This window comes from Poecilia reticulata, linkage group LG2 (genome assembly GCF_000633615.1).
Source record: "Poecilia reticulata strain Guanapo linkage group LG2, Guppy_female_1.0+MT, whole genome shotgun sequence".
Classification (NCBI taxonomy): domain Eukaryota; kingdom Metazoa; phylum Chordata; class Actinopteri; order Cyprinodontiformes; family Poeciliidae; genus Poecilia; species Poecilia reticulata.
The window spans coordinates 28,268,001-28,282,025 of NC_024332.1; the positions used below are offsets into that span (position 1 = coordinate 28,268,001).

General features: G+C 34.9%; 1 protein-coding gene across 1 annotated transcript in view; it reads left to right on the forward strand.

Annotated features, from left to right (window-relative positions):
* gja5a (gap junction protein, alpha 5a) overlaps positions 1 to 14,025 on the forward strand; it is a 35,308-nt gene that overhangs the window by 2,224 nt on the left and 19,059 nt on the right. The gene's annotated exons all lie outside the window — the stretch shown is intronic.

A 14,025-nucleotide genomic window follows, 5' to 3' on the forward strand; every position in this document is an offset into this window, starting at 1 on the left:
ATATATATGTGTGTGTGTGTGTGTACTTTTTGGTATATCTCTATCTAACCTGTAACACACAAATTTTAATTATTAATGGAAACAAATAAGTATAAAATGCTAGAGTAAGCTTGAAGATCATTAAACATTTTTATGCTATTCATTGAATTTTGCTCAATAAATAGGTATGAATTGTAACATAAATGTTTCATTCTAAGCTAATTTAAGCAGAATAATGAAACTGTCCCATTGAATGGTAAATCTCAGAGAGCGTTTTTTTTTTTTGGATTTGTGTAAATGTATTAATTTTCTTCTTAGCGTTTTAGTCAGTTGTCCATGTTGTTGGTGTAATGTATGATGTTTATCTTGAAAAATGTTCCATTTTATTGTTAGCAGATTGTTTCTAAGATTGTCTGTTTATGTTGTTGATAATTGCTAGTTGGAAATAAAAGAATGCGAATCACAGTGACACACCACGTTGACATGCTTCCTTAAGGGAATAGAAATAACTTTCCCAGCTCAGAAGGCAGAAATAGTCACCAGGAATGTTTTCTCCCTGAATCTTATGGATGCTTGAACAGAAGAACACTGAACCCAAAGGTATTTAAAGTTTTTGCAAGAAGGAAGTAAAAACAAAATCTGAACAGCATTGCTATATATTATACTTGTCTATGTTGTGAAACAATTTTTAAAATAGAAAATAAGAGCAATCATCCAGACCTTTTGTTCTTATTGTTAAAGATTTTAATTAAAAAGTTGTGGAACAATTTATCTTATAGCATAGTGAGCCCATTTAAAAGAAATACATTCTGTGACATGGTGTGCCAATTGCCAACTTTAACACAGAGTAGATAGTTTTATCTAAAGGTAGAGGCTTTATATACTAGTGTAAAATATATATTTTTTAATTTTTATACTAGTTTTTTAAATTATAATTACTCCTTTTATATAGCCAGAAGAAAGCAAAATATGGCTTAGAATAAACTGAACTATTAATTCAGTGCTTAACAGTTAGCATTGTTCCCTGCTACTGTGTGAAGTTTTCAATTTATCCTTCATTCCTTTTTTAAAAGTTCTCTTGTTTCCACCCACAGTAAAAAAAAATGTTTACATGCATTCGTATAATAATAATAATAATAATAATAATAATAATAATAATAATAATAATAATAATAATAATAATAATAATAATAATAATATAAAGAATAAGGATATTTTACAGAATGTAATCAAATGAAATGAATCATGTAACATGCACATCTGTTCAGTAAATAGATTTATTTATTTATTTATTTATTTATTTATTTATTTATTTATTTATTTATTTATTTATTTATTTTAATCCACACTACAAAATGTTTGTTTAAACAAATCTTAAGTTTTATGTTACTGAAAAACTGGAAAACCGAGACTCAAGCCTGTTTCCAGCTTCTCAAAAAACATAAGTTTAAAAAAAAATTAGCTCTTTGCCATTCTAATAGTTGTGAAAAATTGCTGAATAACATCATCACTCTTCTACGTGTAATTGTAAAGATAAGGCTCTGGGATAAACATCAATATGTTTTCTTCTGTCAGTGCTCTTTTTGTATTTCCTACTTGGTCTTTTAAGGTTTAAGATAAACAGTTATTTTTGTTGTTGTTTTTTTATTGTAAATGTACTTATTTTTCCCAAATTGTAAGTTTGGTTCATTTCAGTTCAGCTTGGTTTTTAGCCTCATTAAAAATCAAGCTGTTTTTATCATTAAACAAAGTGTGTAACATACAATTACATATGTTCAAACCACTTTACACAGTAGTGAATTGCAGTGGTTTACATTATTTACATTTTAACTCTTTGAACTTTGTGTTCTCTTTGTAGATCAGTTTTTTCCCACAGTGGAAATCCAGAACCATGCCTACATATATCCATGTTTACATGACTATAATATAAGCAAGATCTTATCCTCACATTACAAAATGTGGCAAAAAAAAAAAAATCCTGATTAGTGTCAAATCCCGTCGGTAAAACAACAGCATTTTCATCTGTGCCAAATGTTCACACATTTTATTAAATCCCAAGGTTCATTTAAACAAAGTTAGTGTTTATCAGTAATGTAAACTGTTGCAAACCTATACTCATGCCAAATCACTGGTGCACCAATTTAAAGGAATCAACAGAACAATTGTTTGGCAGTGAGCTGCATTTAGAGTTTATTTATATTTAAACAATTCATTTCCTTTTGCTCAATCAAACATGGAGGCTTCACAAGAACTTTATCGTTGCTGAAACATAAGACATTCAGTAATAGAGTTGCTATTTGCAAATAGCATGTTTGCTGTTTAATCTATGCCCAGCTTTTGCCGTTTGGCGTCATTGGTTCTCACTCTGCATGCTAGAACATCAAATGTCACAACTGTTTGTCTGGATTATTAAATGTTTTCTTCCCTTTGCTCATCGTTCATTTAACTTTCACTGTAATGCTCTTCTCAACCTGTAGTGGTTTCACTGCTGTGCTGAAATTCAGAGTCCTTCTCTCAATGTCCACTTTTAGATTTCTTACTTGCTTTCACACTAAGGCTTTAAACTTAGCCTTTCAAAATGTATGTCCTAGTGCAAAAACAAGAACCTTCTTGTTACAATATAAATGACGTTTTACCCCTACTGGATACATGAAAGCAGTCATTACATATCCTGGAGAAGTCACATTTTCTTATATAAAGATTTCCTCTAGCAAAAGCTCAAATGCTCACTCCCCTGAAGGTCTGGCATGGCGCATGGGCTCACAGGCATGTTCAGGGTGTATCCACATAGCTGGGGGACCAGGGGAGTCCCTTTAAAGGGCAGTGTGTTGGCATAGTGGATGCTTGCATGCTAAGCCCCACACTGGCCCAGTGAATGGCGCTGGGATTTCACACAAAGACATGATGTCATGATGCAGGGTGCGGGCTCTATTGAGCACGTGCATTGAGGCGTGAGGCCAGATTAGACCTTCGCAGGGTACCAACTGGGCCTTAATCAGGATGCTAACACGCTAACAAACATATAGTGTGGTGATCATCTGCCTATGGCGCTGTGGTGCCACGTGACGCTGCTTAAAGGACCTTAGAGAGTCTGGAAGTAACTTAAATCTTATTTCTGCACCAAGTTTATCAATATGACGCAGTTTAAGACATTTGTTTGATCTAACAATGTGCATTATGAGGTCAAACATACGTTGGCAGCAGCTTGTTTTGATTTGGCCTTCTTGTTAGCTCTCACACAATGAACATCTCCCACCACTCCCTGAGGAAAAACACTTTCTTAACCATTCTTAGTTGGGCTCAAAAAAATATTTTTTTTAAATTCTAACAAGATTGGGAAAAGTCATTCTGTTCATGCCATTTACCTATATCACCCTCAGACAACAATGTAGTTTTTCATTGGGCCTTTGTGTTTCTGGTTGACCTCAGAACTGAATCAAAAGTGGCACAGCTAGACTGGTCTGTCATCACTCAAAGGCCTTTAGAAAAACAGCTGGTACTGCATTTCCACTAACGTAATACAAGTTCAGTAATATCGCTACTGATTTTATTCCATCTCAACAGAAGGCACTGCTTAAGAAAGCTTCTCTACTGCTGAGATGCTGATAGTTGCTTTTGAAATCACATATCTGCATATCTGCATGCTCTGACTGGCTTTTTATGAGCATTAGCATATTAACCACAAATAAAGCACCTCATATAGTCAAGATAAGTAGAGAAACTCATTTTATTTGAACTTTTTCTTGTGTTGTAGGTCCAGGTCAGTTCACATATTTTTCTATTTGTATAGTAGTTTATCTTGTTTTAGAAGAAGTAAATGATTTGGAGATTTTTTTAAATGTCAGTTTTGTAAACAAGGTTGTATTTTGAGAATGAAAGGTTTGTGTATCATCTGTATCGTACTTCCACATCTACATTAAATCCGGTTCATGTGATTTTTTTAAAAATGCATATGTTGGTCATTTTAGCAGATATGAAGATTATAAATGGTCAGTTTGAGAAGTAAATCCAGTTTTTAAGCAACAAAAGATACTTTCCAAGAGATACACATTATATCTTTTATTACCTCTCTTTGTTTGTCACATGAACTTCTCTCACCAATCGTCTGGTTTCTGGACTTGCAGACAGAGGAGAAGCGTTCACTGCAGTTTTTCAGAGATGGTATCAGCGATGACCCTTAGAGATACAATCTGACCTCGGGGGGCAGCGCTGCCTCCCATGACATGGCAGGACAATAAGACCTGAATGGCGTAAGGCTTAGGGCTCGAGACAGGTTCTTGTTTCCAAACACTTGTTTGTTCAGTGTGCAAACATACATACATTTATATTTGAGTTAGTGGGTGTGAGTTTCACCATTTCTCTTTGTGTTGTGGCGACCCTCTAACTCAGCAACTCAGTTTTTCTCTTTGTGATCTTGATTTTTCATGAGTCGACTGTCTGAACATCCCGTCTTTCCATTTCAATGGAGGCTTTAGACCTCAAGGAACGAATCCCTCTAACCAACTGGAGTTCAATGGACGGGTGCCTTTTTATCATCATGGAGGGTAGACCAGCTCTCAGCTTTTCTATGTAGAAAATTAAACTTCCTTTTGACTTTCTGGCACAGAWTCTCGACCTCTTAATTTTATGCTCTACCTGTGTCCCTTGGTCGCAAAAAATATACTGTAAAAAAATGTGATAAGAAAAATATATGAGCAAAGAAATGCTCTCATAAAAATCAACATTGGAACAATCTGAGTCAACATATTTTTTAACATTTTTAATTTTGGTTTTTACCGCACACACACAAAAAAATATTTATGATATTCCACCATACTCAAATGTTAATTTTAGCAATAAAAATTTCTTACATTAAAAAAACAGACACACACAAAATCGAAATGGGAATAATACAGCTGTTAATTTGTTTTTACACATATTTTTTGTCCACAATTGTTAAAATATGTATTTATACAGGATGCATRGAACTGGTAAATGTACAGCATGTAGATTTTTGTTCACTTTGAGGAAATCAAACTTTTTGGTTGTATTCAAAAAAWTGTGTTTTTAATGGGGCTACCTGACTCTGCGGACTTGGTTCTTTCTTCATTAGCCTATGCAAAGTGTGAGAAGATCAAGCAGTCAAAAAGATTAACTTTACATCAATCAATCACAGTTTTCAAATTAGGTTTGTGCAGTGTGAAGCATAAACACATACGCTCTCTTATTTGCCCTTCAACATCTGTCACATCTGGTCCCAAATCACAGCATTGTTTTTCTGTGGGCTGAGTTCTTGACACCATTGTGTTTGTGAGGTCAGATTTGTTGAATTTGGACCAGGCCGCTGTCCTTCGTGTGCTCAACTGCACACAAAGACAACAGCCTCTTGGGAAAGGGTCATTAAGACCCTGCAAGTTCATAACCAGGCCTTTCGAACATATTTTACTACAGGAACTGCCAAACAGAAACACAACTCCTTGTAATAAAAAATTTGGGTATCTGCAGCAATAAAATACGTCATTTGAAAGAAAAAGCGCTTCTCAAAAATTCTACGTTTTTCCTTTGGTAAATATTTTTGCCGGTTATTGTTTGAATGTTTACTGGAGASTAAAATACTGATTGATTGTTGTCAAGATTACAAGAGGGAGTTGTGTATTTAAATGGTGAGAAGGTTGAGCTGCTTTGACTCWCTACCTGAATTTATGCTCAAGGTTTCCCCTCCCATGTCCGGTTATAACAGCAGCTCATACCACCCCCCTGTGTCTGTCAGGGGACTTGCTGCTGTCTTATACTCTGATTTTTATTTATTTTTTATTTTTTTAACTCAGAGATTCTGAGAAAGTTTTTTTTWATCTTTTTAAGACTCACAACACTTTTAGATTTTTCTTCTCCTTCAAAGACACGGTGCATTGTAAAGTAGATATTATTATATTATCTGTTTCAAAGTGTAGCAAGCATTTTGAAAGTCACAGTTTTTAAAGTGAACAAAAGATTTCCTCTGCAGTTTACCAGTATAAGAAAGCAATTTAAAGTGATGTCAGAAAGTGACATAAGTTTTATGTCACTTACAAGACAATTCTGAATATTTGGAAAATAGATTTAGTCACAAAAACATGATCAATGATGTGGAAACTAAAGCATCCCTTACACCTCTAAAGATACATCTATATTCGAAAAATAATAATTGTGTTTATACTGTTTTTTTTTATTATAGCAAAATTAGACTAGAAATTAAATGAAATTATGTTGTATATTTTAGTTCAAGATCTTTATTTAACTATGCTGCAACTGCTAAGATAAATGCATTCATTTTTTGCCTTTTGCATAAATCGTACAACCACTTTTATGTCATTTTAAAACTCACAGATGTTCAAACAGTCTGATTTATTGCGATGCTTTTGGCTTCAAGTGCAAAAGAAAAAAAATTCCCTCAAAAWTTACAACACTATGGACAAAGAACAGAGACAAAAACATAATTTAAATTGTTTGTGATTTGCCATTTTCTGTGGTTTTGAATCTGTGAATGTTCATTAGTTCACCTAATCAAATGTTCACGACTCAATTTTGACAATTATGCTGCCATCTATTTAAAGTTTATCTCTCTGTGTTGGATTTGTGCTTTCAACCTGCTGAGCAGCATAAAAAAATCTACAATTAAGACATTAATAGACAAGGACAAATATATGCATTGAATAATAGTCACAAAATGTATTATTTCTATTGTGCATACCTGCAGAAAATCAGTTTGTACCAATAAAACAACCAGAACAGCTCTGGTTACAAACAGCAACATAGACATTTGGGAGATTTAATTCTTTAAAAATATTGGTTAGCCTTTTGAGCTGCATTAAGGTAATATTATATAATATATTGTCACAATGTACAGTAATTATTAAAAAAGGCCACAAAGAAGATAGTACTAGAACAACATACCAGGGTACCATAAAATAGAAAAATAATATTAATTTTACACCCAAGTTGATGTCCTAAAGAGCTGCATAAGTTGCTCTATTATCCAAAGTACTTATGCCAGAGTTTATTGTCATTACTGATAAAATATTAGTCACCTTGTATGTGCTTAAGTGTCACCAAGGAGTTTTCTCTTTAACCGTTTCCACTTTCCCAGAATTATTTTTCTTTCACGTCGAGTCATTGTAGAGGATCATGCTTTGGACAAACCAGTAGCCAGTTTTTAAATCAGTGGGTCATGCGTCACAAAGCCAGCAGCTCTGTGCACTTTGGCAAGTCCGTCCCTATGAGAAACAGAGAGACGGTGTGAGAGACGAGGCAGGAATTGTTCTCACCAGTGAAAAAGGAAGTGGAAAGGCAGCTTCCTCTCAGTACACTGGGAGGGAGAGGAGGGTAAGGAGAGTCGATGCTCACACAATGGAGGAGCGGTGGGAGGAGGGTAGACAGGAGGCATTAACAGAGGAAGGATATAAGTGCCATGTGTGACTGGATTTAAAGACCTGGAAGACAGATATTGTAGTGTAGGATGAGTGCTTTGGAGTTCACATGACACAGGACAATCTTAAAAAGCTAAACTTTGTTTTTGTATTTTGATGTTTTTTTTCTGCAGGTCATAACTTTCCCACAGCCTGACCCACAACCTCTCAGCGATGTGAGATTCCTCGAATGACCCTCACAGCCAAACAATGACCCAGTCTAATGACAAATATGCCAGATCACAGGCTATGAAAAGGCTTTACATATTGTTACACCATTTTAATATGTGCAACTTTCATTGGAATAAATATTTCTATATTTTTGAATGTTCTATTTCACCTCTCACCTGGGGAAATTAATTATAAAAACATTGTCTTTGAAAAAATTACACCAACTTAAAATTCAGCATGTCCTCAAGATCTTGATTTCTTCTAAAAATGCTTAGATTTCCATATTTTTACATATAAAGCACCTCTAAATTTTCAGACATGTCCAGGAGAAGAACATATAACAAAAATACACAACACTTTTCTAAAAAAACAGTAACAGCAAAAACTTTGGGCAAACAGCAGGACTGTAAAAAGAAAAACATCAGTCCTGAAAAATAACAGATGTTTAGTGGATGACACCAAACAAGAAAAGTTGTTGCCTTTAATTTAACAATCAAAGAGTTTTGAGCAAATAAAACTCTCCCTCTATACAAGAACAGTCAGTAACTCCTATTTCTTATGCTGTTCTTAGATTTTTACTCTGAGTAGACTACGCAAATACCAATCAATTTCAATTAAGATTTTAAAAACACATCTTAACTGCATTTTAACATTTTGTTTTAATACCTATTTAACTACAAGATTCAAAAATATTTTATCCTTTATCCAATAAAATTGTGTAGATTGATCCAAAGACAGAGTGACGGTCGTATCAACAAGGACTGATCAGAACAGAAACTGAATCAGAACTTGTTAATACTGTGGAGCTTGTTCTCATGTTTCCATTAGTTCCTGATGGGCTGATCTATTTGTTTAACATCACATATTAATAATGTTCTGGCCAGGTAAAATAGCTGAGAGTAAAAGAAAAAAATAAAATCTAAGATTCTTACACCTGAAATAAGGTAAAACTGCTGTAGAGGAAAATGTTTGTCAAACTGAGGAAATCTTTACCTTTGAACCCTGATTTACGATATTTTGTTTAAGACTCAGCGGGAAGTTGCATATTTAAGTCTTAAGAAACTGAGTCAAATGAGGATAAAAACAATGGAGATTTTGGATCAAATTACTTGATGGGTGACTGGGTTTCTGATAAGCGCAATGCATCAGGAAAACTGTGGGAGTGCGTATCACAGAGGTCAGGAAGCACTGCCTGAAGGCCTGGAGGCCATTTTCAAAGGAGGGTAACACCCTCTGGCTTTATCAGGGGCAGCACGGCTAGACAAAGGATGATTTCATACCCTCGGGTTTGTTCAGTCAACCTGCTGTTGAATACAATGTAATCTACGGATAGGAGTGCCGGTGCACACGGCCAAGCATCCTCTAGAAAACACCCGTAAGTTTCTCACATATATACACTTAGTTACTTAACACTGAGCCCTCAGACAATAACCAGCATTTAGGAAGTCATAAAACACTAATATAGTAAAGTGTAAACACTAGACGTGGAAAAAGAGGCAGAGATTGAACATTAACTCAGTGATAAACTTATTTTAATGGTGAATTTTTTTTTTAAAAGCTCCCTTTTCTTAACCATAATCAGACATTCAAATATGATTAACACTAGTATCGGTTCACAAGCAGGTTGCTAAAGCAGCGGTATCTTTCTTTGGTGCTTTAGAAATAAAGCACCAAATAAAGTGCTTTATTTGGTGAAACAAAAAAAATGTTTCACGTGCCAAAAAAATGTTGGCACGCATTTTTTTAAATCATGCGTGCCAACAGAAAGGAACGTGGTAATCAGAGACGCAGCCATGGACTCTGAAGGAGCTGTAAAAATCCACAGCTCAGGTGAGTGAATCTGTTGATAGCACAACTATTAGACTTTCAATTCACAATTCAACTTTCATGGAATAACTAGAAGAGAGACATTAGAAAAGGAATGAGAAATCACATAAAATATTTGCTACAAGCCCAGTTTTGCCTGAATCAGGTGAAACATCGTGAACATAAAAAAGGTTATTTCTGCTCAGTGCCATGCAGGGTTTAAATAATATCTAGCCCTTTGTCTCTCTGGTCCCTTTCTGTCTGATTACTGTGATAAAAGTCAGTAGAGGCAAAAAATCTTTTAAGAACTGTATTAATTTTTCCCTGACTATGAGCCTTTTTAATGTCCCATTGTGAAAAGTGTCTAAAACATCATATGAAGGGTTCAGAGACAGAGGAAGTCATCAATTACAAAGAGAACATTTACTAACATTCATATTGTCTTTAAAATTTAAACATAAAATGCAGTTCACTTTTTAGGAGTCATGCCGGAGTCTGTATTTGTGCGACTGGTGCTTTTATTAAAACAATTCTATTTTAACAATTTTTTCTGTGGAAGTAATTTCCATACCTCCATAGAAAAAATCTGAATAAAAACCAGGATTTGAATGAAAGAATGCCGCTTAAATTTTAATGTATGTTTGTACTCACTCTTCCAATGGTAAAATATATTCAGAATATGTTTTTAACATAAAAAAGTAATTGTTTTTATTTTTACATTAAAATTTCATTTGTTTTTTCACTAAAAGCTAAAAAATTCACATTTCACAGTGATCAAATATTAGCTGTTTTTTTCCCCCCTCTTCAAATCTTGATTTTTACTAAAAGATTAAAAGATAGCGTTAATGCAAAAGAAAATCCTTTATTCATGTGAGAAGGATTATGTGATTTAAATATAAAAACATTTTGTTGGAAAAAAAAGCTTATTCCATTTACTGAACTAAAACTAAATTTAGCCCAGCAGGACTAACAAACATTGCTCAATGTCTGACCTGCCTTTCATCCTTCTCACTGCTGCACAGTCCTTTCATTCACAGCTTGTTTTTAAAACTATATTATGTGCATGCATCCATACATGTAAATGTAAACCACATAGTCAGAACAAAGTCAATCTGTTCACACTGGCGTGCACACGCAGTCCGTCTGTCCTCGTCTCAGTTAGAGGCTGCCCTGGATGAGGGCTCTGGTAGATATCTGTCTTCCTGCATTTGTTAGGCTACTTGACCTCCACGACTGCAGACTGAGCAGCTTGTGGATCCATGGCGTTGGTTGGTAGCATTAAGAATACATGCTTACCCTTAACTCTCTTCATATCTTGATAACCTTGTTCTGGGCAGGGTGGAGGAGGAACTGACAACTTCCACAACATGAATTTTGTTTGCTTTCATTCAGATTTCAATAATCTAATGAAAACTTCTGGAATAAAACAAATTTAAGACTCTCTGACACTCTGGAGCCGAAAGGCGCCTGTAAGGAAAGCTGTTTTTTGTCTTCACTGTCGCGGTTTAGGACAAAAACACAAACTAAATTCAGCTGCTGATGTTGCCATGGATATCATAGGTTTCAGATGGTTTCCATGTATGATGCTGCAGTGCATGTGTGTTTATTTAATCCCTCTCTGTGCATTCAGATTAATCTTATCTAAAGATTTGTTTATAAGTGTGTGAGAGTAAAATGTTGCACTCGTTGCAATCCCAGTTACTGGGTTTAGTAAAAAAAAAAAACACTGCTGAGAAGTAATTTTGTAAAAGTTAAATTTTGAATGTATTTTATTTTTGTTTTGTATTTGGAATATAACACTTGATGCTTTGTGTTTTGATCCTATCCTGAAGTTAATCCTAAACATCAAATAGTTTTCCAGGATTAGGAAAGTATATCTGAGTATTATCTGTATAATAATGAATATGTATTTTATGATGCTTTAAACAAAAGTATCTATGAAAGTAAGGAGCCTTAGGAATTCCATGATAAACTCTGGCTCATTCAGGTTTTCTTCTGTTTCCCTGTCAGTAGATTCTTGTCACTTGATCTCAATAATATTTTTGAATTAAACCACAAATTTCAACGTCAAAGTTTACAGGTTTCACTTATAAAAGTTATCTATTTCAACATTAAAGTAAGTACTGTTTTGCACACTTATATTAATAGTTATTCTTGTAAAAATAAGTGTTTTAAACAGCACATTACAAGGGGAATACATATTTTTTCTTTTACTATTAAGACAATTCACTTTTTTTCTCCACATGAACTGGGGAACATTAAAGCTAAATGAAGTGGTTACATTTTTTACAACACTCATGATTCCATATTCCTTCGACTTTGTTTCTCACCATTTCCAGGCCGATCCCTTTAGAGGAACAAATTTTCCAGACAACCCCCTTCCCGTTTTGTTTTTGATGATAAAGAAGCAAAAATATAGGATCTTTGCTTTCAAAATAATAAAAACATAAACAGCTTCATCAATCTTAATAGGGAAGTAGAAATAAAACTGGGCATTCAATCCTTTACCAACCATAAAGTTAAGGCAAAGTTGATACCTTTCGTTTTGATCATTTGGTATGAAAGTTAAAATGTTCATACTAATACTATAGAAGTAGAAGCAGTAATATTTTCCCTTTTATGTTTTGCTTTCTTCAGTGTCACTTAACTCAGCAGCACATTTTCCTTGTAATGTTGTGCTTTTTTCTCATTTAAAACATAGGAGCCCACACTTTGACCGGTTTACTGTGACAGGGATTCTGACTGTGACACAACAGATGCATCATTTTTTGTTGAATTCTCTGTCATAACTAAACATGAATACTTGCTGTGTTTTCTCACAATATGCAATAGTGAATCCAGTCAGAGCTCTGTTGCTAAGTCGTCATGGCCTTGAGGACATCATGACTTGCCTGAAATATTGTCTGCTATGTTGACTCTTTGTCATCATTTGCCTTTTTTTTTTTACCAAATACTGAGCAAATAATAATTGTTACAACCCCACCCTAAATCCCCTAAAGTAAGTGCTGGCACTGGGCTTAACATAAAAATCAGTCAATCGGAACAGTTGATGTCGGTAACAAAAATATAATTTATTTTACAATTCTGATTTTTTTTTTTAAAACTACAGGAGACAGAAAACACAGGGAAGCTTTATGCTTCAGGGTCTCCAAGGCCAAAATAATAAACAAACAAAACACCCCCATATAACTATAAAATAAAACAACCATTTCCTAAAGAAGAACTAAAAGAAAATACAAAACCTAACCTCCCTTACTAACCACAAAACAGGAGAAAACAGTTTGCAACAAAAATGGCAGAGAACCCCTACCAGCTTCCACTGTGAACAGAAACACTTCTTGGACAATTATTCACCAAAATGCTCACAGCAAGATCAGTTCAGTCCCCACACACACACAGTCAGCTCTCACACAGGATCACATCAGGTAAAGGCCCAGGACAAAAGAAAAGGGGATCTGGCATCTCCAGCATGAAGCTCTTTATAGGGTGGCTGACGAGCTCCAATACACTTCACCTGCGGCAGCCAGGTAGAACTGAAACAGAGAGAGACACAGAGCTCTCTCAGGAAGAGAGCCCCTAGAGGTCAGTGACCGCAACACAGATTATTAGTATTAGTGCCTGCAACTTCTTCACTAAGGTTGTTTACACAGGATAAAGGTAATTTAAACTCCCCTCAAGATTTAGACGGTTATGCACTTTTAGTTAGATAGTTGAAAATAAGTTTGAAGTGTAACTAATGTTATATAATGGTGACAACTTTGGTGTTTTTTATTGATTTGGCTTGTCTTGTAGTCAGAGCTGGCACTAAGCTACTGATATATGAACCACCATTAAGAAATCACACTCAGGTTTTTCACTCTTCACTCTTCTGCTGCAGAAAAACTATAAACAATGAACTGAAACGGTGCAAAGGAACATCAGATTGTGTCACACATCACTGAATGATAATCTACTTCCAAATTCAATTCTGATGATCAGCACAACAGAAATGGCCTTCCAACTGAGAAAGATTAGATTTATCTGCAGCTAGCAGCAGCTGCTACATCCTTACAAAACCTGATCTATGCCTACAGGGATGTTAGACCCAGAAGAAGTAAATCTTAGAGGAGAAAATGCGAGAAGAAAGTGGATTCACATGCAAATTATATACATTATAAATCCATATAAATATTACACAGCACATGCTTAATAACTGGCAGAAGTTGAGTCCAAGCTCTTGATCAGAAGACTAAGAGGGTTTTGTCATGAGATCCTTACCACTCTGTTCCTCAGCTATTTTTACCTCACAAAACATTTCTGTGATTCATGTTTAAAGGCGCAGTTGTTGTGTGGGTGAATTTGGACTTTCAGACCCCTGATTAGGCCACGACACTGGCAGCAAGCAGCAAAATGAGTCACCCAGAAAGATAATAAACGCTCCAAGTCTTTGATTACTTTGTCATACAGGGTCAGTCTGCTAATCTGATCATATGGAAAAAGACAAAATAATTTAGCTAAAGGTTTCTAAACTGATTGTAATAGTGATTTTAAGTTGGTATCTGCTGTAGGTATAAATAAATTAAGCCTTTCATGAATGTCTTGGATTGTGAAAGAATCCAGAAAAAAACACAGCCATGCAAAGAAAGTGCAAACCCCTCGACAAGCT